This window comes from Marmota flaviventris, chromosome 9 (assembly GCF_047511675.1).
Source record: "Marmota flaviventris isolate mMarFla1 chromosome 9, mMarFla1.hap1, whole genome shotgun sequence".
Classification (NCBI taxonomy): domain Eukaryota; kingdom Metazoa; phylum Chordata; class Mammalia; order Rodentia; family Sciuridae; genus Marmota; species Marmota flaviventris.
The window spans coordinates 34,228,166-34,255,589 of NC_092506.1; positions in this window are offsets into that span (position 1 = coordinate 34,228,166).

A 27,424-nucleotide genomic window follows, 5' to 3' on the forward strand; every position below is an offset into this window, starting at 1 on the left:
CAGGTTTTCCTAAGAATGCTCACCCCTCCTCCACTCCACCCCTTAAAACTTGGACCCCAGGAGTATTTCAAGGGAAATTCAATCCATATGTGCCTGATTCGTGTTCACTTAACTCATTGACATGTTGTTTTCCAGGAGCTGATTGATGTACAAGGAGTCTTCTGACCTTTTTTCCTGAACCTTGCAGTACTGCCTTTCTTTGAGCTGGAAAATTGCCTTTTACTTGGGGTAAGTAGCACTTTTGAGAGTTGAAAGTTTTGAGCTCAGCTTGAAACAGTTCCCAAATCTGCGTGGGATTCTAGGTTTGACGAATGTGGCCTCAATACCTTTGTATAGAGCCCTTTTTGCCTCATTTTTTTTTTTCATGTGTGATACCTGTAGTTAAAGAAAAAAAATTACAAAGATGATGATTACTTTCAGAGCATCCAAGCAGGTATCTTTGGAAGTTGCAGCATCACTCCGATGGTTTAAGATGTCCAAGTCCATCTGTTCTCTTCAACCACACTTCACCTGCCTTGGTTTCTTTCATGTGGTCCCAACCCAAAGAACTTCCTTTGCCAAGTTTTAAATGCGTAATAAAGGCAGCAGCTGACTTTAAACCCTGCTTTGATTCTGTTGGGCAACATCTCAGCTTGGGTTAGGTTCCCTGGTAAAGTATTTCAGTAGACTTTCATAATACTGCCCCTTGGAACTCATCCTAAATTATGCCACTAAGTCATAAGAGTTATAAAAGCAAGCGACTCCCTCCGTCACTTCTGCTAAGCATAGCAGGAGCTGATGAGACTGTGCCTTTGCCCAGGGACAGCTGTTAGTTGGTCAGGAATAGCAGGAATAACACCATGAAAGGAGAGTCTCTTAGCGCTTCTAAAACTCTGGATGGAGTCACAGAATTAGATTCCTATAACAGGAATCTAAAAACCTCAAGGTCCACAGGAGCCAAGTAAGCAACATGAATTAGTGGGGCAGATTGAGTGAGAGCTGTTTCAAATACAGAGATCACATCTAAAGGGGTATGTTCAACACAGCCCCTGTAATCTGCTGTAGCCTTCCTGTTGCTTGGTCTCTCGGTTTTCCAAAAGAAGCCAGAAATCTTCCAATTTCAAATATTTGCATCTAATTCAAATGTGGTAAAGTCCTATTTATGAGCCAAATTTAGCCTACCAATTGCAAGCATGTGCCATGCAAAGGGACAAGGGAAAGAATAACAGCTAATATCTATTGGGCAATCTCTATGCCTGAAACCACGCTAAGTGCTTTACAGACAATATTTCATTTGTTCCACACCATTTTTCTACCACATAGGAACTATTACTTTTCTCAGTTAAAACAAGAGAAAGCCAAGATTTGGAGTCAATATTAACAATCCCAATTCTTGGGACTCTCCTCGAGCTACTGAATTAGAATTTTTAAGCACGAGACCCCAGCTTCCTGTTTTGTGCTCCAGAGATGGAGAACCACTGCATCCTGCCATATTGAGAAATGTTCACATTGAGCTTTAAATCTTTGAAAATTTAAGAATTTTTAAATCTCCTCAACTTAAACATGAATCTCTCAGACAGGAACTGACTTGGGTAAGTGTAAATAATAGAATCAGGACTCAAACTCAATCCTGCTAGAATAGTGATAATAGAATCACTATCAGCGATACTAACAGTGATCCTAGCTACCCTTTACTGAAGGCCTATCATGCTCCGGGGAACTGGGCACTAACGATGCCCACCCCACATACACCTCATAGAAACTAGAGCAGACATTATTATTTTCATCTTCTAGACAAGGAAATAGACTCAGAGAAATAATGTGGCTTTCAAGGTCACAGATGAAAGTAAAGAGCTGAATCTGTTTTGCAATCCAAGTGTGTCTGCTTCCAAATATAGGACTCTTCATTACAAAACAAGGACAAGTGCCACCGGGTCCTTCCCACTGAATGCAGATGGAACCGAAGCTATGAAGCAGAAAGGATGAAGAGCAGGTTCCAGGAATCTCAAGATGATGGTGGTGGTGGTGGTGGTGATGCTGATGGTCAGAGGAGGAAGAAGAGGAGGAGGAAGAGGACAAAGAGAAGAATGAGGAGAGGGGTCATCAGAAATCCTTAAATTGCCAAGAGGGAAATCAGCTGGTAGAATCACCAGCTTCCTGAATGACTTAGACTCTGAAGCACTCATCCACTTTGGAGATTGGTTCCCTCATCTTGCAAAATTAGAAGCTTTTGATAGGTAACCTTTATGCTCTTCTCCAGCGGAAGATCCATTAACTCTAACTGGAGAAGCAGTTTGCGTATATATTTATGCAAACCTAAAGGCAGGAAAGAGTGCTTTTTCCCTGCCAAGGCCGTCAGGTAGGCTGCCCTTGCCTCAGAACCAGCCTTCATGGGGTCTGGCAATATCACTGGGAGAAGTTGTGCTCATTGCCTTAGAATCCTCTACCAAACTTCTCCCCACGAAACTGCTGCTGAGGTCAGTTGATCAGGCTCCCTCTCAGGAAGGCAGCCTCATGTGGTCCAAGGGTGTGGCCTGCATTCTTAGGCCTAGGGAGTGGGTTCTAGTGGTCTGTTTGCAGCCTTCTCTTTTCCCAGCCCTCCACACCACCCTCCTGCCTTCAAACACAGGAAGCCCACTCCTTCTATGATGGAGTAAACATTCTGTTTGAGGTCAAGGTACTTGGGCCTCTGCTGTACTTAGTTCAAGATCCAGCCAGAGGCCAGAATCAATACCACCAATCACTTCCAACCTGACAACAAGAACGCTCTTGTCTGTCTCCCCTTTTAGAAATGCTATTTCTAATGCTTAGCAATTTCATTAAGTTGGTTTTATTGGTCTATGTCTGGTTAAGAGGCTAGCACTTCTTAATGATTATATCTGGTGCCAGACAGACGCGGTCCCTGCACTGTCACCTGAGCAATGCATAGCACCTCCAGAGTGTGAACATGTTTACAAGAGGCCTTGCCTTAGGACAAACAGCCTTCAATATTCAAAAGCATTCTACACACACACACACACACACACATACACACAGATCAAAGGGATTATGGGGAGACATCTATCTCTGCAGAACACATCAAGCTATAAGCATCTATAAAAACAGTGTCCAAGCAGTTCAATACAAATGTTACTTGTCATAAAGTTATCTTTTGTGGAAAAGGAACGTTGCCATTCAAAAACACATAAAGCCCCAGCTTGCTTCCAATGGTGCATACATATTCCATCTTCAGATTCCCACAACTACATCAAACAGAAGTGAGGCAAAGACCAACTCTGAAAAGTTTAATTTCTGTGCCTAGCAAAATAAAGAGACAGGGTCTTAATCTTGAAAAGCTTCTGGGTTTAAGGATTAAAAAGGGTTATTCATTCCCTCCCAATTTCTCAAAAGGCTATTTTGTTTTTCTTTCTAACATTTCTGCGGAAAGTGTACACATTTAGATAACGTAAGCCTTCAGGAAGGAATTTCTGAACTCCAGTCTAAGATTTAAAATAAATGAATGATTGAATGGTTTTTATTAGACTTCTTTGGACATTCTACCTATTATTGTTTGTACAAAGATATTTATTAAATCATGGTGGATAATACTGAAAAACTGGCACCAACCTACATGTCCATCAATAGGGGACCAACTGGATGAGCCGAGCCGAGGTGCAGTTGTGTTATATGTAAATAAGGCAGAGAGCTGTTGAGAGGGCTGTGCAGGCTGTTCACTGCACTACTTCATAGGAAGCCACGTGTGGATGGTGACCCTATGGTGCCCACCACCACAGTATTCGAAAGGAGTGAACTAGATGGAATATACCAAGAGGGATAGATTTCCAAGACATTGTCCAGGAAATGAAAATTTCAGAATAGTACATGTACATGCTTCTACTTTAATTAATATACACTTGAAAACAATAATAGGTATGAGTATGAGCTCACACTTATATGTTCACACATGCAAAATCTCTGGAAAAAAATATAAAATCTCATAGTAGTAATTACTTGTGGGGGAAAGGGAAAGGAATCAATACCCATTAATAGTCCTCTTACCACATGTGTGATATTATCAATTTTAAAAGACAAAGACAAATGGGAACTTAAAAGAAAATTCAAAAGAATTTAAGTAAAAATGGTGGAGGAGCTTGAATTCTCATTTGTGGTTATTTTCCAAACAGAATCAGTACACACGTGACTCATATGTTATATTATTATCTATTTATATACCTGTTTTCCTCAGCAGCCTATGGGCTCCCGGGGAGTAGGAACTGTTTCTTTAGAATTCTTTTGCCTCTAGCAATTCATCCAATAAATACAGGAGAAAAGTATGAATTTATAATCTCACTAATTCAATTTATTCATTATACAAATTTAATGAACACCTACTCCGTGCCCTTAGAATGAGTTAGAGAATATAAACAAAAGAGCTTATGCTGTATAAATGGAGGAAGAAATCCATACAAGCAGAGAGAAATCATCCCAAACTCACAAAGTCCCAAGTACATACATAAGTAATCTATTTTAAGAATTTTCAGATTTGAAATTCTACTACCTATTCTGCTAATCTTCAATTTTATGTGCACTTTTTTTTCTTAGTATGGTCTTTCTCTATGATTATAGTTTAAATTCAGAAATAGTTTATTAGGTTCTCTTCTGAAGAATGTTCTTTCACTGGAAAGTGGATTGCTTCAAGTATCTGTCTTTGGTGACATCTTACATTGCTGTAAAGTTCTATTTAATCTCGTTAATAATTTCTCACAACCGTAATGTTCTTTACATTTTACCCAATATCTTCAATACATTATTTTATGTGACTCTAAATATAATTTTCATTTACTTATAAAAGAAAAGCAGTGAAGTGTGCCAGGCAGGATTTGTTTAATAGACACATGAACCAAGGCTCAGTGGAGTTAAGCAACTAACCCAAGGTTAAACAGCTAAGAACTGACAGCCACCATCAGAACCAGTACGCAGATCTTTTGAATTCAAAGTCAAGGTTCAACTATTGCATTAAATCTACACACTTAGTTCAGGAGTTCTGGGGCAAAATAATAAAAATAATAATAATTTTAAGAAAGCATTTTTATTTGATGGTTGAGACAGCTACAACTTAGATAAAGCTATAAATGTTCGTGCTTTCTCCAAGCCAAGGTGTGTTATGCACATTTAGTTAATACCTATGGCTTCTTTATGCTTACCATTGAGATTTCAATTCGTGACGGCAGTAACGACAACAGAGAAGACAGTTTCTTAAGGCTTTTCCTGCACTTCTGTGCCCTCTATTTGATCATCTGCCAAGGTTGTGAATAGTGCCAAATCAAACAGCACAGCATCTCTATGAAGCTTCTCCTGGGAGTTGAGGAATTCTGCAGTTGGAGCTCAGGGTAAGAAATAAAAGGCACAATTATGGTCTTCTTTGAAGAATGTGGAGGCAGACAATGTTAATCTATTCTTTGGAGATTTCTGATGCTAAACTCCCTTCATTGAATAGTTTCTTTAGTTCCCTGTGTTTTTCTGGCCAGGTTATCCTGCATTAGCAAAAACATCCTAAAATAAGGAGGAGTGAATGGATCTGATGCATTTGAGCTTTCTTGATGAGAAGACCATATATAAGCATCACAGAAATAAGCACAGGATTTCAATTTGCTATTCCACTTATCTGAGAAAAAATTTTAAATATTTCTCATTCTGATCTTGCACACAAATCTCTAAGGATCCTTTCCTTGCTTCTGTTTCCCCAACTTCATTGCTGAGATTATGTTAGTGGGTTAGATGCAACACTATTCCTTTTTACTTGATGGTGACTCATCACAGAAATTGCTTTCACCTCTATTTGAATTTTTCTTCAAAGATGCTTCCTTTTCTTGCTGTTGAATCTACTAATTTTCTATTTGGCTGACTCAGTGAGGCAAGACAATGGTCAAAGTCTTCTTGCTTCTGTGAAATTAGTAAAATTTGGATAAATTTTGGGTATTGTTATAATAGCGTGAGACTAGTGCAAATGCCAACAGATACACTTTATTTTTTTTAAGTGTTAGGAATCTAAAAAGAAAAGTATTTATGGTTTTGTCATTGGCTTCTAATAGAAATATATGTTTTCTATTGGTTTTTGTTGACCAAAATTTTCTACAAAAGAGTATTAGTTTTTACATTAAGCATTAAAATACATTTTTTAGAGTTCTGAAATCTGGTGCTGACGTTTTAATTATGTAGAAAGACTGGTTAGATGCTCAGGAACCCCATTTCCTCTCTGTGGGTACAGGGCTAACCTGAAATTCTATCTCCCTCTGCAGGGGAGGCCCATGTGATGTGTTACTGTTGTCAGGACCTGAGAGGAGGCACTGTGTCACTTTGAGGCTCGAAGAGTTAAGGGAAGGGCTACCTTCTCCAACAGTGGCTCCCGAACTGCAAGTTGGACTTCAATATGCAGGTAAAAATGTACTGAGTTTCGCAGAACTTGTGTCAGCCTTGATCACTGAATGACATCTTCTGACAGAATCACCAGGCACTGTGTCATGAGTGAGAAAGACACTTTTATTATATTAAACTCCTGAGGTTTAAAGATTGTTTGCTATAAGGGTTAATTACTCAGATTAATACTACACATTTGTAACCAACCTCTAGGTGTGTTTCCCTTAAATTTAGTGTTATGGTAGATTTTTAACATCCAGCTTTAAGAAAAAAGAAAATACGTGCAATGAAAATCACCTAGATGTCTTGCTACATTTTGAACACACAGCAAACAGATATCAATGTTAAATAAAAATGCAGAAACACAGTAAACATGATAATTAAAATAGAAAGTCTATATATAGTGAGCTACCATTAATCTATCTCTATCAAATTAATTTTTTAAAAGTTATCATGACCTATGTTGGTGAATGCATGGAAAAATAAGAACTTTTATTCCCATTGAATATATGTACAACTGTTGTAATATTTGGGGGTAAATCTAATTTTGAATATCAAGATGTTTAAAAGTTCATCCACTTTTACTCATAATTCCATCTCTAAGAATTTATTATACAGAAATGATTATTGATGTAATAATATAAAAGTATATTTATCTCAGCATTGTCTACTTCCAAGGGGGGCTTCAGGCTAAAATCCCACCTGCCACCTGCTTCTATAAATAAATTTTAGTGGGAAGGTGGCCACAGCCACTTGTTCATGTACAGTCTGCAGCTGAGTACTTCAACAGAGACCTTAGGGCCCACAGAGAGGAAAATATTTTATATCTGGTTCTCTTTTTTGAAAATGTATTCTGATTTTTAATTAACACATAGTAATTGCATATATTTATGGGATACAGTGTGACACTTTGATGTGTGTATACAACATGTAATGATCAGGTCAGGGTAATTGGCATATCTATCACCTCTGGCATATATCATTTCTTTTTGTTGGGAACATTCCAAATCCTCTCTAGTAGCTCTTTTGAAACATTCAATCAATTCTATTGTCTGACTGTGCTATGACAATTAGAAGTACTCCTCCCACCCAACTGCACCCCTACCTGTTAACCATTCTCTTTCCCTCCCTCCCATTCTCCTTCACATACTTTACAGACTCAGGTAATCATTATTCCAGTCTTTACTTCTGTGTCTATTTGTCTCTTTATTGAAAATAAAAAAAAACTTTGACAACCTGTGTTTACATAAAGCTCTGGTGCATAATAAAAAATATTAAATGTACTGGATGTTTTATATAAATTATATTACATACTTATACTGCATCATCACTCATATCTTAAAATACTTTCTCATGAACTATTTAGAGGTACTGAAATATGCTTTTTATATAATGCTAAGTGTGAAAGCACAGTATTCAGAATGATTTATTTAATTCCAATATGATTCAAACACACACACACACAAATAGATTAAAAAAACCTAAACACCAAAGTTAGTGGTTGTAGGGAGTAGAACTACTTTGTTATTTGCTTTGTTCTTTATACTTTTCTATATTTTCCATATGTTCTAAATGCTAATTGTATCATCAGGTAAATATTAATTTTATTTTATTGCTAAGAAGAATGTAGTAAGTGGTAGAATTGTTATGACTTACGAAGCCTGGAACAAGGGTAGAATTTTTTCTCATATTCCTACCTAAATAACAAATGTGGGGAGTGAGACCTAAGGAAGCCCCAAACATAACTGATAATGCAAAGAATAATCAATGTTTCCCTATGTTTAGCTGTAAAGCCAGGCCTTAGAGATATAAAGGCTAAACTGGCAATGTGTTCATCATTTCCTATCCCCTTTAAAAAGCAGAAGCTTCAGGAATTTCAAAAATTGGAGGATATGCTGGATTTACAGCTCATTTTTCAGAGAAAGGGAGTCGCAGGTAGGTTATCTATTTAATAGCTTGCCACAGTGGCTGGACTTCGCATAAACTTCCATACGAACCCTGGTCGAAATACTCCAAAGCGGCCCTGGATGTGCTTCGGAGAAGCCAGGTGTGCTATAGAGTAATTTTCTTTTCTCCTTGGATTCTTGTATCTATGTCCATTTAAGTCTTTCTGTTTAGCGGTGTTACATTTGCAAATATGTCTTTTTGATTCATCTGCCTGCAGATCACCTGTAAGTACCCATCAATGGTAAAATTTTATTAGTCTGGATATGCTACTCCAATTCAGCAAGTAGGTTATGTAACCTCCATGTAATTGCTGAAGAGGGAAAAACGTATGTTCAATGTCATGGATACAGAGAGAGGAAGGAAACTGTTTCCATGTCAGCTTCTTGCAGCTGCCTAAACAGAAGGAAGCAATTACAAATCTCAGGTGTGGAGCCAAGAATTCAAAGTCCTAAAAATGGAGTTGATGGTGAAAAGATTGAGGATGATAATGAATGTATTAAAAGGAGATACAGGGCAAAAAGATACAGGAAATAGTATGCAATATTTATATGTAATGAGACATATTTACTATCATCCACATTTTCACTTGAGAAAACGGGTAGAACAAAGGTTAGTAATTTTGATGTGTGGTAATTAAATCACTGGCTCTTCCACATTGTATGGTGACTCCATATTCTCACTTTTGAACATGCACATGCAGCAAACCAAGCACAATTACCTTAAATATTTTATTTAGAAGGTCAACTTTTATCTCAGGGTGGGCAAATCAGATACAGCAAAAATATCATAGTGCTTTGCACATCATAAAGTGCTAAGAGATATAAGCATTAAAAATCATGATGCCCAACCTTCATAATAGTCATGGGCAACATTCTCTAACATTCTTAGGTTACTCTATATTGTAAATTAAAATACAAAGATTAAGGGGGAAAAAGTATAAATCATGGCATAGCTGGGTGTCTTTTAACTTCTCCAAGACTGGTTTTCCTCATCTGTGAACTGCAGACATCATTAACAGTGTCACAGGGGTGTTATGAGACCAAATGAAATAATACACCTAAAGCACCATGTCGTGGTACAGAGTTTATGTTCAATAAAAACCACTATTTGCTTAATAAACACTGAATAATTTTCAAAGCTGGAAACTGATTCAGTAACCTCTTCAAAAGAATATTTCTCTGTTTTCACAGACTTTTGGGAGGAGTACTCCTTAGCACAAATTCTCTGTTCTTTCCTTTTTGCCTCCTTACCCATGAAAGAAATGACATGCTACCAGAACACCCAAAAGCAGGATTTCTGCTGAACAGTGGAATTGAATAACCCTTGGTAAAAGCTTTAGGTCAGCTCCTACTCAGAAGTGCTTTAGAACTGTAGAGCCTGGCCATTTGTTACGGTTTGAATGTTTGCATCCCCTGAAATGTGATGGTGATAGTATTAGGAAGCGGGTCCTTTTGGGAAGAGATTAGGTAATGCCCCCCTTGAATGTGATTAGGTCCCTAATAAAAGAGACCTGAAATGGACCCCTTGCCCTTTTCACCACAGGAGGACACAGCAAGAAGGTGAGCCCTTCCCAGACACTAAGTTCACCTTAGTTTTGGACTTTTCAACCTCCGGAACTATGAACAATAAATTCTTGGGGTTTTTCAATCTACTCAGTTTATGGTACTTTGTTATAACATGTTGAATGGACTACGACACTCTTCAAAGGGTGGTCTATAATGGTGTCTCTTGGGAGCTTGTTAGGAATGCAAAATCTCAGGCTCCACTCCAGGCTCAATGAATCAAAATCTGCATTTAATCAAAATTTCTAGAGTATTCACGTGCACTTTAAGTTTAAAGCACCCATAAAATATGTCAGAAGAGGGAGTCTATTGGGACAGCAGACCCCTAAATCAGCTTATTTGCTATTATCATGTCCATTGGATGGGAAACATGTAGCACGATTCCTGACTATTCACGTATTCATTCACTTGAAGAGCATTTATGAACATCTGCTATGTGACAGTTAGTGTTCTGGGTACTGGGAATGGAAATTTCAAGAAAAATTGGTCATGCTCTTATATTTTGCACCTTTGCCTTCACTATTAATTGTCATATTCTTCCCTGATGATCTCTAAGATCACCATCTATTTCCTCCTTTAGGAAATTGGTGACATTAGTAAGACCAAATGTGCATGGATGGCTTGATCTGTGCTAGGCACCATGATGAATGCCTTCTGCAAGTGGACATTTGCTGTTCTTGTAGTAATGCAGCATTCCTTTTTTGGGTGAAGGGAGATGCCCTTTGTATAGTTTAATTTCCTTATGATTTGGAAGAGTCTGGTACAACCACCTACCTCCAGAGTCAGGCCAAGGTGAAAATTCTTTTTCTTGACCTCAATCTAGAGCACATGATCCGAGATTCAGAAATGAGTTTCAGTCCTGGGACTTTTGCTGGTATTGTGAAAAAAAAGAGACACTCTTTTTCACTGTAGTTGCTAAACTAGTAGGAGTTTGGAAATAGCTACCTGTTGTCATCTTTGCCAACACATGAAGAGAGACCACTTGAGATAAAGCCAATCCAAATCTCAAAAAAGCCAAGAGTTGAAGAAGAGGCAGATTTTAAATATATTGAATGACTCCATCCAACCATGCCTGATGTCGGATTAGCACTTTCAACTTCCTGATGCATGAATTAATAAATTCCCCTTTTTGTTTGATTAGAGTCGAATTTTTATGACCTATAAATGATGATATCCTGATAGTGCCCATAAATGTTTTCACTTAACTCTTATAACATGCTCTGAGATAGGTATTATTAGTGTACCCATTTTTCAGAGGAAGAAACCAAGGAAGAGGTCAGGTATCTTGCTCAAGGATACATAGCTGGCAAATGGCAGACCAAAAATTAAATCTCAGAAATCTCATTACAAAGATTTACAATTCATCAGAACCATTGTAAATAGTATTTACTGTATGGAATTACTAAGCTCTACATTTGAGAAAGGTTGAAAGGAAGTAAATATTCTAGAAACTCTCTCTAATGGCCTCTGTGCTATGAAAGTGTAGCCCTGAAGGACCACTGAAATAACTGGCCCATTGATAACTTCCCATAACTGAACCTTCTTGAACAGAGTTCATTACAGACCTCATCTTAATTCAGTCTGTGCAATAATAGGTTGCAGGTTTATGGCTACAACCGCAGGTAATTTACCAAGGTCAAAGCTAGCTCAAGGTAAACTTGGGAAATAAAAAACCTTTCAGCTTCAGAGTTGTATTCCTCCCATGCTTTTTCATTTCCCATTTCCCAACAATGACACTCCTCTCTAGTACTTTTTCCTGGAACCAATTAAAACTTCTTTAAGAAAAGAATAAAAATATTTTTTCATATTAATCTTTTCCACATTTATGATGGAAAGCAACCTTCATATCTTGGGTCATCTGGTTTAAAGCCACAGGAATGAACTATTAATAGTAGAAATCTATAATCAGGGAAGGCAAAGTCTACCCAAGATTTTTGCCATCGCAGCACTGACTCAATCTACACATAAGGCTCAGTCTGAACAGTTCTGTGAATAATGTGGCCTGCAAATAGTCATGCTAAACAACACAGTCTTTATAGGGTCAAACCATTTAAAGAAACTGGATCATAATTTTACCCTTTCTGGGGAGAAAGTAGGAGCTTAAACAGGGGAATTATATGCAATGTTCACAGATACTATGGAAAGGCAAGATGGACAGAGAATTTTGCCAAAACCATTAAAATGATCTACCAAAAGTAGCTCACACCAGCTGAAGGAAGGAAAAAGCACTTGTCACACCAGTGTGTCTGTGTGGGTTGCCTCCTCTGTTCCAGCCAGCCTCCAGATTCCCATCTTGCTGCTGCTCCCCTTGGAGACAAATTGTTACTTTGTCTCTTCTGCAGACTCCTTCAGCATTTGCCAGACTGAATCCTCAAGTGCTTTACTCATAGGTGAGGTTAGCTGGAACTACAGGAGAAAAAAAAATCAAATGTCATCAACTTCTTCCAAGTGTACTTGGAGAAAAATTCAATGCCTAAAAATGTCCCTTCTGATGGGGAAATTCCTTTTTTTGTTCTCGTTGTAGTCACAGTCATGAACAAAACATGTATAATATATTTTTTTCACCTTTAGTCTTTTTTTTCACAATAAACATGCAATCCTTTATTTATTCAACAAGTACTTGTCTGTGCTGCTATTTGTGAGACTTTATAGATGATGTGATATACAGAGACAATGAAAGTAAAGAACTGCTAGCTATACCCTTCTTTTATACAACAAATATTTATTAAGCACTTTAAATGGGCAAGGAACTTTGGGACAGAGATCTGAAAAACTCGGTCAAATTCAGACAAAGTATAAAAGGGAAGCTCGACAAAGTAAAATAATTATAGAAAATAATAATAAAATAAAACAAAATAATAGAGTATTAAGTCACCTGGGGAAGATGGATGACTGTAGGTGTAGGTGGTACAACAAGGTCCTCTGGGAAAGTTTCATGGAGTTGAGTTTTATGATAGATGATCTATGGTTCCACATTCTTCCCCTCTTCTCTGTGACATCATACCTCCCTACCATGTGACTTGCCTTATTTTCTATAGAAGGAGTTTCCTTCCCTATCACGTCAGCATCAATCTTGGCCAAGTGACATGATTTGGCCAATGAAATGTAGCACAAGCAAAGGTGAGCCAGCCCCACAGGGCAGCTCTGAGAAGCAAAGTTTGATTTTATCAGCTCTCTTGTTCTTTTTTTTTTTTTTTCTGACTTAGGTTTGCCATATTATAGATTGGGTTTGGTCTTTGAGCCTGGATCCTGGAATGAAGAAAACTTAGGGCACAGATACACAGCTGACTCACAGATAATGGATCAAGCATGCAGCATAGCAAGAATAATACTTCGTTTTAGTCAGATGCCATACGACTTGGTAAAAGCTAACTGATACATAGGGCTGAACAATGAGGAGACAATTTGGAGAACAAGGGAAGAACATGTGTGAGCATGGCCATGCGTACGTGTAGCCGAGCATGCATTTGACGTGCTCAAGGAATAAAAAGGAAACCAGTGTGGGTGACACAGAATTAGAGATGACAGAGGAGAGGTAAGAGTGAACCAGATGGTGTAAATCTTCACAGGTCATGACAAAGTCTGGACTCTATAAGCTCTTCAAAAATGTTAAGAAGGACACATCCAAAAGTGATCTAAGACAATTTTCACACATCACATTATATTTGGTTTTTTAAACTTTTTTTTGAACACTTTGAGTCTCGCAGCCAAGTTGCAACAGTAGCAAAGTTTCCACAGAGCCCTCACCATCATCTGTCAACATCTAATCTAACCAGAGTGGGAAATTAACACTGATACAACACCACTAACTAAACTACAGACCTATTTGAGTTTCACCCATTTTCCATTCGTGTTGTTTATCGTTGTTGGGATCTTGCCCAGGACCTTATTTAGGATACCACTATTGCAACTTGGCTCTTGTTTCTCTGTAATCTATTACATTCAGTAACGGTTCTGCAGCTTGTTCCTCATCTTTCCTAACCTTGAAAATTTGAAGCATATTGATGGGATATTTGTTCAAATATCTCTTGGTTTGAGTGTGTCTAATATTTTCTCATGATCAGAGCAAGGAGAGGTTATGCACCTAGGGCAAGAATTCCACAGAAACAGGGGGTGTAAGTGGGTATCACCATGGTGATAGCATGGATGGTCCTCAAAAAATTAAAATTGGAACTACTATGTGACTCAGTCATCCATTTTCTGAATGTGTCCCCAAAGGACATAAAGTCACCTCATAGAGATATCTGCACGTCCATGCAGTATTATTCATAATAGCCAAGATATGCAAGCAGCCTATGTTCTGCTTTATATAATATTTATATAATGGTGTGTGTGTGTGTGTGTGTGTTTTCATCTCGTGATACAATTTTATTCAGACTTTAAAAAGAAAGTGATCTTGCCATTTATAATAACATGGATGAGCTTGAACATTATGCTAATGCCAGACACAGGGGAAAAAATATTATAAGATCTCACTTATACACAGAGTCTCAAAAAGTCAAATATCTAGAAGGAGAGGGGAATGGTGGATCCCAGGAATGGGATGTAGGAAATTGAGAGATGTAAGTTCAAGGGTAAAAGTTGCACTTGTGCAGAATAAGTACAGAAATGTGCACCAAAAGGATGACAGTTAATAATGTTGTGTTGGATATTGAAACAATGTTAAGGGAGATCTTGGATATTCTGATCACACACAGAACAAAAGGTAACTATGTAAAATGATGTTTAATTTTGTTGACTGTAGTTGTCTTTTCACTATGAATAAGAATATCAAACATCATGTTGTATTCTTTAAATATATATAATTTTTTAAAAAGAATACCATCAAAATTATATTGTTACAGCCTTGTCAGTGTATAATCTCAGAGGGCTCATGATAGTAATGTCTTCATTGCAAGTGATGTTGGCCTAAATTTTTTCTCACTATCTTTTAGTGAACATGAATTTATATTTTGTAACACAAGATGTGCAGGTCCATATTATGTTTTTCTTGCCTCAGTCTTGAAGTCAATCACTTCTCCTTAGAGCTCTGGTTCCCATTGAAGAACGGTATTTAGAGACCAAGATCTGGGTGTGACATGTGCGTTGTTACTGGGATGTCATTGCTTCTAAGCCCTCTTAGCAGACGGGGTCAGGAAAGAAAAATCTGTGTATTTTTACCCACATATATACACACACATCTATTATTCTGAATGTATCTACCTTCATATAGATGATATTATGGTTTAGATATTAGTTATCCCCCAAAAGCTCATGTGAAAGACAATGCAATAAAGCTTAGAGTGGAAATAATTGTGTTAATAAGGGTCTTAACCTAATCAGTGCATGAATCCCTTGATAGAAATTAACTGGGTGGTGACTATAAGCAGGCAGTGCACGGCTAGAGGAGGGGGTCTCTGGGGGTGTGCCTTGGGGTTTATATTTTGACTTTGTTGAGTGATGCTCTCTCTCTCTTTGCTTCCTGGTGCCACGTCCCCAAGATGCTTTCCTCTGTCACACTCTTTCAGCATAATGTTCTGCCTCATCCCAGGCCCTGAAGAATGGAGTCGGCTGTGTATGAACTGAGAACTCTGAAACTGTGATCCCCAAAATAAACTTTTCCTCCTCTGATTGTTATTGTCAGGTCTTTTGGCCACAGCAAAAAAAAAAAAAAAAAAGAAAGAAAAGAAAAGAAAAAAAAGCTGACTAAATCTTATGGCCAGAGGCTTATGCTAATACCTCGTATTCTAATCCAACACTGTAGTATTCACTTTAGCCTTTCCCCTTTCCTTATTTTTAAGTTTTTGGACAGTGAGAGACCCAAATCTTACTGTCTACAATGTATTTACCTATTTGTTCAGTTTTAGTACACAGAGTTATGGCAACTTCAAGAAATACATTTGCTAAAAATATTCCAGAAGGTATGCCTACTTAGCAGTTTCTGTCTTTAGCCTTACATATCCAGTCAAGACCCTGTTTTCCAAACTTAGTTCTTTTCTTTTCCGTCCCCTTGAATCTGGTTTGTGATGCATTTACTACGTTTAAATCACGTTAGTGTTTCTGCTCCATTTTGTGTTTCCCCCACACCCTGGTGAGTTTCAATTGTTTATTATTGTGCATTTTTGAAGGATATGAAGACATTACTGTGGTTCAAAGAGTCAGAGCTCTTAAATATACACTCAGAGAAATGCCATGCGTCCTCCTCCTGCTTCTCTGTATTGATTCCCCCATTACTTCCATCCCTTTTCCCCTGTTCCCATTGGGTATCTTATTTCTGCCTTACATTTTCTGCATCTCTTTAGAATAAATGAGCAGATACATGCATATATTCTTAGATATCTTTTTGTTTTATTTGAAGGGTAACACATTATAGATTTTTCTTGTATTTTGTTTTTTACTGTAATGATATATCTGGAACCAACAGTGTATTTTGAAAGTTGGGGAGGATGCCAGATCTTCTCAATCAGCTTAATACTCTTTGTTCCTACAATTTAAATACATGATAGCTCTGAATTAAAGAAAAAAATAAATTTTGGCATAATGTGTTCTTTAAAGCACACTGTTTAAATTTAAACCCTTAAAATGTTCTCATTTTACTTCCATCTTTATTTCTGGCAGAATAGCAAATATTTTAGACCAGACCACAGGCCTGAATACTCTGGGCAATGTTCACCATTGTCAAGCTCAGCTTTCCTTGAAGGTCAGCAGGCCTGACATCTGACATGAAGTCAAGTAAATTGTCTCTCCATTTCCGCAGTTGGAAACTATGCACACTGATGGAAAAAACTGGAAATGCCTGGCTGTGTTTGGTTTGGACAACATGCTCAAAGAGAGGGAGCCCAGCATGAATTCTGCTTGAGTGAGGTCTGAAGACGTGCTCTTGGGTCTGTCTACCTCAAAAGCCTACCTATTTGACTTTGCCTGCAGTTCAGATACATAAACCAAAAATCTTTGCTTTGGCTTCTCTTGAGTCGTATCAATCTACACCTCATCAAGAGTATGAAGTTTGAAAGAACAAAGAACCGATTGAGCATCTTAAATCCAGCTGTTAATTTTGGCCTTTGAGAATGTCAACGAACAGGCTTAGAGTTGTTTATTTAATCATGTTCCATTGGTACTTTCTGTGGCAAGTAGGAATTTGAGTAAAAGGAGTTGTCTTTCCTATTGTCAATATGAAGAATTTATACATACCAATGCCAACTTTTAAATTTAGGACTTTTTAAAGTACACTCTAAAAAAAAAATACATATCCGGGAAAGTACATGCCAATTAACATTTGAAAAGATTGATTGGTTGGAATATTAAGAAAGCCAATTATATTATGGTTTATCAATTTAAAATAATTTTCTACGTTTGTAGGATAATGTTTCAAAATCTATTTTAGTGACATGTCTGTATAGGGAAAGATTAACAACTTGAAATTACATCCTCGTGAAGAAAAAGAAAAGAAAGTAAAGTTAATTTTTTTTAAAAGGTGTAGCTTTTCAACCAAATCTGAAAATACTATATCCTTGTCCACATCCATTAAAATGTCCTTACTCTCTTAAGAGTGCTGGGAATTTGCAAACCAAATTATTGAGATAATCACGTTCACTCTCCAGTTAACCTTAGAATGCAAACGCTTTTGACGTAAATCAAAGGTCTCACTTGCAACCCTGTTTTAAGATACATGTGGCCCTAAAACAGATTTGTCATACCTAAGAAGCATCTGTGAGCACCTACAGGGTGATTTCCCAGACCTGACCCTGAACTCCACATTTGTAGCAAGGGGAAGTAATTAAGAAACTCTGCCCTGAACTAGAAGGGGACAGGGAGGTCATGTAGCCCAACCCACTCTTTTTACAAATGAAGATGATGAGGCCAAGACAGAAGCCATAGCCAAAAGCAATTTTACTTATTCGTTTAGAAAATATTTCAGGGACATTCATCCACGATGAACTAGTTAGTCATTGAGAATGCAGCAGCAGTTAGGATAGGGTTGAGCTTGTCTTTAGAGTCCAGCAGGAAGGCAGGAAGGAAGGACTAACAGGTAAGTAAGGTTATGAGAACTGTCCTACCTCAGAGTTCCCCGACATTGTAATACACCGATTCTGCCTTAGTTTCAGTTATTATTAAAATCTCCTTTTTCATCAAAAAGACATAACATTTCTGAAATGTTTGAGAGTTGGAACAAGAGGAATAACACCAAGGTAGATTTTACTGGAAGACAGCTGTTAATAGCAGAAAGACCAGTAGAAGAGAACAGGGGATGGAGGAGGAGAGAGAAAGGGGAAGTACTGGGGACTGAATTAGAACAAATTATTATATTTTCCCGGCTTTCATAATTATGTCAAAATGAACCCTATTGTCATGTATAATTAAAAAGAACCAATAAAAAAGATGGCTGTCACAGTTTACCTTTAAGTTTTAGAAATAATTATGGATACTTTTACAAGTAAAATATGTAAATTTTATATTCTAATTTTTAAAATATGTGTATTTTCAGTTGTAGGTGGACACAATATCTTCACTTTTATGTGATGCTGAGGATCAAACCCAGTGCTTCACATGTGCTAGGTGAGCCACAACCCAGCCCTTATATCCTAAATTAAAAAAAAAAAAAATCTTCCAAACATTTTTCTGAGTTTTTGAAAGTTCTGTTGTATTTTCAATAGTTATAATTCCTTATGTTCTTCCACCCCTGGAAAGTTTTGGGGTTTTATTGAAATGTTGGCAACTGGGAAACATTTGCCCCTTAGCCATATCTAAACTAATGTGAATCCTAAGTGCTATGAAACTCAACCTTTAACTGAGAAAGGAAAGCCCACCTATGGTCAGACTTAGGTTACTTTTACTTAGAAAAAAATGTATTATTTTGTTTTACATTCAGTAGGGAAAGTAATATGGATACAGATACTAAACAGTTTCTTCTTATTTTCCCTTGAATATTGGCTTGATTGATGTGTTCTGCATGAATTTGAAAAGTTTGGGAGTGAAACAGATCTCAAAGTGATGATTTTGGCACATTAAACCTCTGAAGAAATATGAAAGGAACAAATTCATAACTAAAAGCTGATAGTTTGGAGAGTAATTTAAATTTCATGGCTAATAGATGGCCTCACTATTGCTAACTGTAGAATTTGGACTCGGTAAATTTCTGTACTCAGGATCTTTATCACATATCCTTTCTTAAAATGTATTCATGTTTTAGAAGCATTAGGTACTAGACCAAATTCAGTTGAGTAACTGAATAGAGAACTACAAAGATATAATTTTCCAGCAAAGTCTAAGCAAAATGTTGGAGAATTTTAGTAAATGATTAGATTTAATATCTACCATTTAAATTGTAGATTTAATTTTACATTTATAGGGTGGATTTCTTAAGAATACTAATAACAGTATTAACATCTCCTTTCATATTAACTTAATAGATGATACAATATATTAAAATAAATATCTGACTTCAAATTGCTTCACTCTTTCAAATTAAATCACCACTTATATTTGGATAGAGTTTGGATGGAATTTCATACAAAAGTTCTAAAAGACCAAAGGCGTAGCCAGGCACGGTGACACACACCTGTAATTCCAGCATCAGGGGAGGCTGAGGCAGGAGGATCGCAAGTTTAAAGTCAGCCTCAGCAAAAGCAAGGCACTAAGCAACTCAGTGAGACCCTGTCTCTAAATAAAACATAAAATAGGGTTAGGGATGTGGCTCAGTGGTCCAGTCCCCTGAGTTCAATCCTTGGTACCAAAAAGAAGACCAGAGGCATGAAAAATTATTGTATTTCATAAAGTTTGCATATTTAGTCTGACCTTCTTAACCTTGTAATCTGTTAAAAGTAGAATGGAAATTGTTCATGAACAGCCTTTCTCATTAGATTTTTGGCACCTCTACATTGGTCCTAGCCAGAACACTGAATAGCAAAGGAAAAGTTGGAACACATTTATCTAAATATTTCAGAATCTCCAATGAGAAGGGTCTGAGGGATTCTTTCTTTCACTGCACCTTCTAAAAAAATCTTTTGTTATACAAACTCATTGTGGAAAAAAAATTGCTGTCTCCAAATGTGCAGTATTTGTACACTGTCTGAGCAAAAAGTTTCTGGTTGAGTTTCAGGTCCAGAAAACAATCTTATTAAACACAGAGGCCATCCAAGTGCAATTTAAAGATCCCATGGCAATTTTCAAAAGGAGCAAGGATTAGTCCCAAATCCTGGCCAATATCAATAAAACTGCTCCTAATTTCCACAGTCCCGTTTGAGCTACTGTCAAGAACATAATGGCTTTCTCCATTAGCACACACAGTTTCTCACTACTAGTGTTTAACTCATTACTTTGTAAAGCACTTTAAAGTACTTTAAAATACCCCAAGTATGAAAACTGCTATTTAAAAACAGTCCTGTGCTGTTCTGCATCACCTCAGAATAAAACCACCTCACCCACCTGAAATAACACTGATGAATCCTAAATATGGGATTTTACAAAATCCTTTTCTTTCTCTCCACCAATTACAAGTAAAATACATGGTACCATGTAGATTACTTGCAACCCATATTTAATTAATGTGTTATGGCTTATACCTGCATGAATGACAAAGTTGCCTCTTGGACTGCAAATATCTTTAGAACAGAATCCACTTTTAGTTTTCTCTTCCAGAACCAATTGCAATACCTTTAAAAGTAGGCACTTATGTGCTATTGGGCATAGAATTGTTGTCTACCGATACTTTCAAATACCCTTTCTATCATTCTTTCATACAAGACAGTCCTGATCCAGGCACAAAGAATAGAGAGATGAATTTAAATTTAAAGAGATGAAAGTAAGTAAATATAAATATGAAGATAAAGAAATTGATTCTATCCTCAGGAGCTCTTTAACAATGTTGGAAAACAGATGATACAGTGCAATTAAAGTCATCCAAGTCTTGGGTAGAGTTTCATGGGAATATGAAGGAAAGGGAACTAACTGCTTGACATTTGATTTCCTGGATGAGACACACACACACACACACACACACACACACATGAGGTGGGTCTCTAAGGTGGAGCGCAGGCAGAGGCGGAGCATTCCATGCAGAGAAAAGAGAATAAAGACCGACCTTCAGAAAATTACAAGTAAGTTAGTATGACCAGAGCAGCATTCTCAATGGTAGCAGGACCACTCCCTAGGGGATATTTGGAAAAGTTAATGGGGATTTTTCTTGGTCCCACTGATTGATCTACTAGCCTGGACACAATTAAGCCAGGGATGCTAGATGCTCTATGATGGGCAGGACAATCCTGCACAACAAAAAAAATTGTCCCAAGTTCAAGTTTTGGACAAGTTTGAAACTGCCCTCCATGCATTATGTCAATGAAAAAAAAAAAAACTATAATTATCTTGGCATAGAGCCTAACTCCTAATACATATAATACAATTTTTTTTGCACAGTTTTAATATGCACTGAATTTTCCAGGGATTCAATTATTATGTAAATCAAGGGAAGATTGTACCTTGCTTTGTTTGGGACTTTTATCAAGAGTCATTCACCATTTCAGAACATAGCATCGATGATGTAGTAATAGCTCTTGGTGTCTGAATTGCCAATTCAGCTACCTTTATCAATCTCTGTATTTATCACCGTCAAGGTGAGTCTATTTTTCAGCACAAGTATCTGACAACTTCATTAAATTCCCAGTACAGCTGTGGTCAAGCCTTTTACATTATTTTATTATATTATTTTACATTGTTTTATTATATCATTTTTCTTTTTCCTTTTAATTATATTAGGACATTTTTTAAAAGTTCAATGGAAAAGTTTGATTATTTTATCTCTGTATTTCATTTTGATAGCAAAAGTGTGTAACAAACTGGTTGTTGTTACAAAGGTGGCTTTGGGTTGCAAAGGAGAGAATGGGCTGAGCTATTGGCAGCATCTCCTTCGCCAAAGACCTCAGTTTTTACATGAGAACCTCTCATTGTCATGTGACATTTCCAGTTATGAGCGTTGGATCCTTGCTGGAAAAATAAATGAGTAAAAATCAAGTTAGGAGACCATTTCTCTTTCCCCACATGAAACATTTTAATGTGACTTGACTTACATTTCCCTGGCTCTTTTGGCAACATAAAAGAACTATTTCATCTCAGGACCCAAGTGAATGAATCTCAGTGTTGTTTTTACCGTAACTTTCTTAATTGATCCTTCTGTACTCTTCAAGTATGGTAACAATAATATCAGTGATATTAATAGACTAGATTTATTAAGTAACTACTATATGCTAGGTACTGTGCTAAGTAATTTCCATATACAATCTTTTATCCTCACAGTTAACCTATAAAGGTAGTACTTTTGTCATTATTTTATAGGTGAGAAAACAGATGTAAGTAACTATCCTGAGGCCACACCAACTTTAGGATGTAGAGGAGGGAGCCCAAGCCCCAGATGCGCTTCACTCCAGAGCCCAGGGTCCTACAGAGACACAAAACTTCACAGATGTAAAAATAGCTTTCTCTGCTAGGTTTCTGTGGTTTCTCACACTTTGGAAAGTAAGGTTTCAAACTAACTAACTATAACATGTGGGTGAAATCTAGTACCACTTGAAACTGTGGTGGGAAAATAGCTAAAGATCATAGGCCTCTCTCTGAAATATAATAAAAGCAAATTGGATATGAACACACTCCTGTTAGATTTGTCTACGGAAAATTAATATTGCTCCAAAATTTGGAATCCATTAAATAGACATTATTGGGTCTAACTCTGACATTGCCCCAAACTGGCTGAAATGTGGAATATGATTATGATATATTAAAGGAAGTATTATACTGGACCATATTGTCCTTAGGAAGAAATTATTTTTCTTTTCTGGTCTTTATAGTGAAATTTAAAACGAAGAAACTGAAACCTTCACTGTGTGAATGAAGGATTCTTTTATGGCACAAACTGATGACTCGTCTCGTTATTATCTCCAATGCATGTTCTTGGCACCTTTGTCTAATATAAGATAGTTTTGTGGGTTAGTCTCTATGTCCTCTATTCTGTACCATTGGTCGACCAGTTTGTTTTGGTGCCAATAAAATAGGCCATATTTTATACCTCTTTTCCTCTTGGCATTTTCCATTTATCATTATTATCACTCATTAAATACTTAGCATAAAATTTTGAGGATGCTATGAAACAAAAAGTTAGCTACAAATAGAATTTGCTTTAATGTATAAAGAATTTCATTACCTGCTGAAGTTTACTTTTATTTCCTCCCCCCCCTTTTTTCTGTTCTCCTGATTCATTTTCATCATCATCATAACTCATTTATGAAGATTATCGAGTACAAAGATGGTCGGTTTTAGAAACAGAGAAATTTAGATTGACATTCTGAGTCTGAAGCAAGTTACCTTTCTTCTGTAAGCTTAATTTTTGTTATCTGAAAAGTAATAAATAAATCTCTGTTCTTCATAAACTACCTACTCTCAGGTATTTCATTACAGCAGCAAAAGAATGCACTAAAACAGACTGGGTTGATTACTATATTTTCATAGCCATTAGATTCATTTTTCTCCATCTGTGAATGGAATTCAGACTAAAAATGTCTGTGGCCTTCCATCCAGATTCAGAATGTCATGTTAACTTTCTTTTGTTCTAAAGTCAACAATCTTTCTCCATGACAGTTCTCAATGAATATGGTAAATGCCAAGAAGAAAAGAGGTATAAAATATGGCCTATTTTATTGGCACCAAAAGATATTCTACATTGGTAGACCAATGGTACAGAATAGAGGACACAGAGACTAACCCACAAAACTACAATTATCTTATATTAGACAAAGGTGCCAAGAACATGCATTGGAGAAAAGATAGCCTCTTCAACAAATGGTGCTGGGAAAACTGGAAATCCATATGCAACAAAATGAAATTAAACCCCTATCTCTCACCGTGCAGGAAACTCAACCCAAAATGGATCAAGGACTTAGGAATACAACCAGAGACCCTGCATCTAATAGAATAAAAAGTAGGCCCTAATCTCTATCATGTGGGATTAGGCCCCAACTTCCTTAATAAGACTCCTGTGGCACAAGAATTAAAATCAAGAATCAATAAATGGGATGGACTCAAACAAAAAGTTTCTTCTCAACAAAAGAAACAATCTGTGAAGTGAATAGAGAACCTATATCTTGGGAGCAAATCTTTACCCCTCAAACATCAGATAGAGCATGGATCACTAGGGTATATAAAGAACTCAAAAAGCTAAACAACAAAAAGCAAATAACCCAATCAATAAATGGGCCAAGTACCTGAACAGAAATTTCTCAGAAGAGGATATACAATCAATCAACAAATACATGAAAAAATGTTCTTCATCACTAGCAATTAGAGAAATGCAAATCAAAACTACTCTAAGATTTCATCTCACTCCAGTCAGAATGGCAGCTATTATGAAGACAAACAACAATAAGTGTTGGCGAGGATGTGGGAAAAAGGCACAATCATACACTGCTGGTGGGACTGCAAATCGGTGCAGCCAATATGGAAGGCAGTATGGAGATTCCTTGGAAATCTGGGAATGGAACCACCATTTGACCCAGCTGTCCCTCTCCTCGGTCTATACCCAAAAGACTTAAAAACAGCATACTACAGGGACACAGCCACATAAATGTTTATAGCAGCACAATTCACAATAGCTAAACTGTAGAACCAACCTAGATGCCTTTCAATAGATGAATGGATAAAGAAAATGTGGCATATATACACAATGGAATATTATTCAGCAATAAAAGAGAATAAAATCATGGCATTTGTAGGTAAATGATGGAGATAGAGAAGATAATGCTAAGTGAAGTTAGCCAATCCCCCAAAACCAAATGACGAATGTTTTCTTTGATATAAGGAGGCTAATTCATAGTGGGATAGGGATAGGGAGCATGGGAGGAATAGATGAACTCTAGATAGGGCAGAGGGGTTGGAGGGGAAGAGAGGAGGCATAGGGTAATTAATGATGGTGGAATGTGATGATCATTATTATCCAAAGTATAGGTATGAAGACACAAATTGGTGTGAATATACTATGTATACAACCAGAGATGTGAAAAATTGTGCTCTATATGTATAATAAGAATATAATGCATTCTGCTGTCATATATAAATAAAAAATAAAATTAAAAAATATGGCCTGTCCTAGTCTTTCTTTTTCCTGCTATTAACAGAATACCTGAGACTAGGTAGTTTATAAAATCATTTATTTATAAACTATTTATTTTATTTCATAAGGAAAATTATTCTTATAGAATAAACGCAACTTGCTCCAGGATTATGGTTCTGGAGGCTAGAAAGTCCAAGAGCATGGCATCAGCAGGGGCAAGAGCCCTTTGCTGTGTCATCCCATGGCAGAAGGCAGAAGGCAAAGGTGTAAGGCAAAAGGGCAAAATCGGGTAAGAGGGAGAGTGAGAGAGGGCTGAACTTGCTCTCATAATAGTCCACTTTCATGGTAATTAACCCAGTCTCACCATAAAGGCATTAATTCATTCATGAAGGCAGAATTCTCATGACCTAATCATTTTCTAGTAGGCCCACTTTTGCACCGAAGATTAAGTTTTCAACACATAAACTTTCGGGGATACATGTAATCCATAGCATGGTCCATGCCCTCAAGCAATGTAAGATCTACTTGGAATAAAAGGGCTAATATATAATAGATAAATGATAATAGAATGTTGGATATAGTAATTACATAACTAGTCAGGCAGACAATAATTATTGAAGAAGTTCTCATAGAAAGGATGAATCAAACAAATTTCCATAAAGAAATGGAGCCCATGAAAATGCTGTAGGTTTCATTTCTTTCACAGAAGGCAAAACTAAATCTAATACCAATGAATATATAATAAACAATCCAGCCTGGGTTATATTTGTCTTCATATGGTAGATCCCTCTTCTCCATTGTTTTACTTTCTGTGGTTTAAGTTAACCCTGGGTTAATTGTGGTCCAAAAACATTAAGTAGAAAATTTCAGAAGTAATCAATTCCTAAAGTTTAAACTGTGTACCATTCTGAGTAGCATGACTAAATCTCCTATCATTCCCCTCCCTTCCATCTGTTACATGAGTCATCTTTCTGCCCAGTGTTTCCACATTATATACACTACCTGCCTGTTAATCACTTAGTAGTTATCTAAGTTATTAGATTGACTGTTACTGTATCAAATTGTTGTGGTCAAAGTAGCACTTATTTTATTCAGTAATGGTCCAAAGATGCAAGGGTAGGGATGCTGACAATCCAGATATGCAAAGACAATCCACAGAGTTCTTCTTTTAAGTAAAAAGGTGAAAGTTTATCATAGATATATAGGTATAGGGGAAAATGATATAAAAAGAGTATATATAAAATTTTACCTCATTAAAATCTCTAAAGTTATTCTGGACTCCTGAGGGCTCCAGAGACAAGCTCCTAAAACCAGGGGGATCTGGAAAGCTGGATCCTATGTGTTCTTGTGCTATCACCAAATGCTCACTGAGATGGATGCACTAATTCCCTTCCTACAGAAAAAACAAATGGGCAATCAAAGGCTGATGACTGGAGTCTCTTACTACCCCTGGTGGAGAGAAACCCATATCATCCCTCACCAGAGAATGAAGAGGAAAAACTAAATGGGAGGATTTTTTGGTTGTTGCTTTACATGAAAATCTCAAAATTACTTGTCATATTTTATTCTTGATTTCAGAAAGAGTATGATCCTTCTACACTTGCAGTCCCCAAATCCACTCTTGTTATCAATTTAAGAAGTAAATCAGGTGAACTAAGTTTTTTTTTTTCTGAACTCTTCCTAGGAAAGAATCAGAATTTCAGAGCCAGATGAGATTCATAGAAACTGTCAAATCCAACTGTTTTATTCTATTGCAATCCCTAAGATTACGAGTAAATATTCATCACCAGATTTGTACTTCTTCTTCCACTCAACCTCTTTCTCTTAGGACTGATCTTTCTAGGGTATTTTGTGACTTTTCTTCTGTGCCTGTGTAACTATAATGTTCACCAGGTTTTATTCTTCTTTTCCTTTTTTTATTCTATTGATTTTTAAGGAGTAACTTCTGAATTGCCCTTACTCCTAATCTATGCAAAGCCCTTTCCTCTAAATAATCCTGACTATCTGCCCATGAGTGAGAATGCCAAAGTCCCACTATAGGAACTGGCCATGTCTTCAAGCCAATCTTTCAGACCACCTCTTCTTGACGTTAGAAGCCCTTTTCCAATTTTCATTTTACTTCATGCCTCAGTTTTGTGTATAGAAAAACTCAGACCCTTCTTGGTTTTTCCAAATTACTTTGTTCTTGAATCTCCAACTAGTCCTTGGAATTCTGTAATCCTGGTCTCAATTCTAATCCAATGAATGATGTTCCATTACCTCTGGTAAAGGACATCCTTTATTTCTTTCCCTAGATCCATGGACTCACACATACACACTTCTAAGCCATATTCTATGTAAGAAATGGAAAATCAGAAAATGATTCTGCCCTTACATCTTAAGCCATCAGGCCAGACTTCTCTAATGAGCTTTCGGGGTTTTCTCATTCCCCTCTTGTTGGATATCTCCTCCTAATGGCCCTGCCATCACT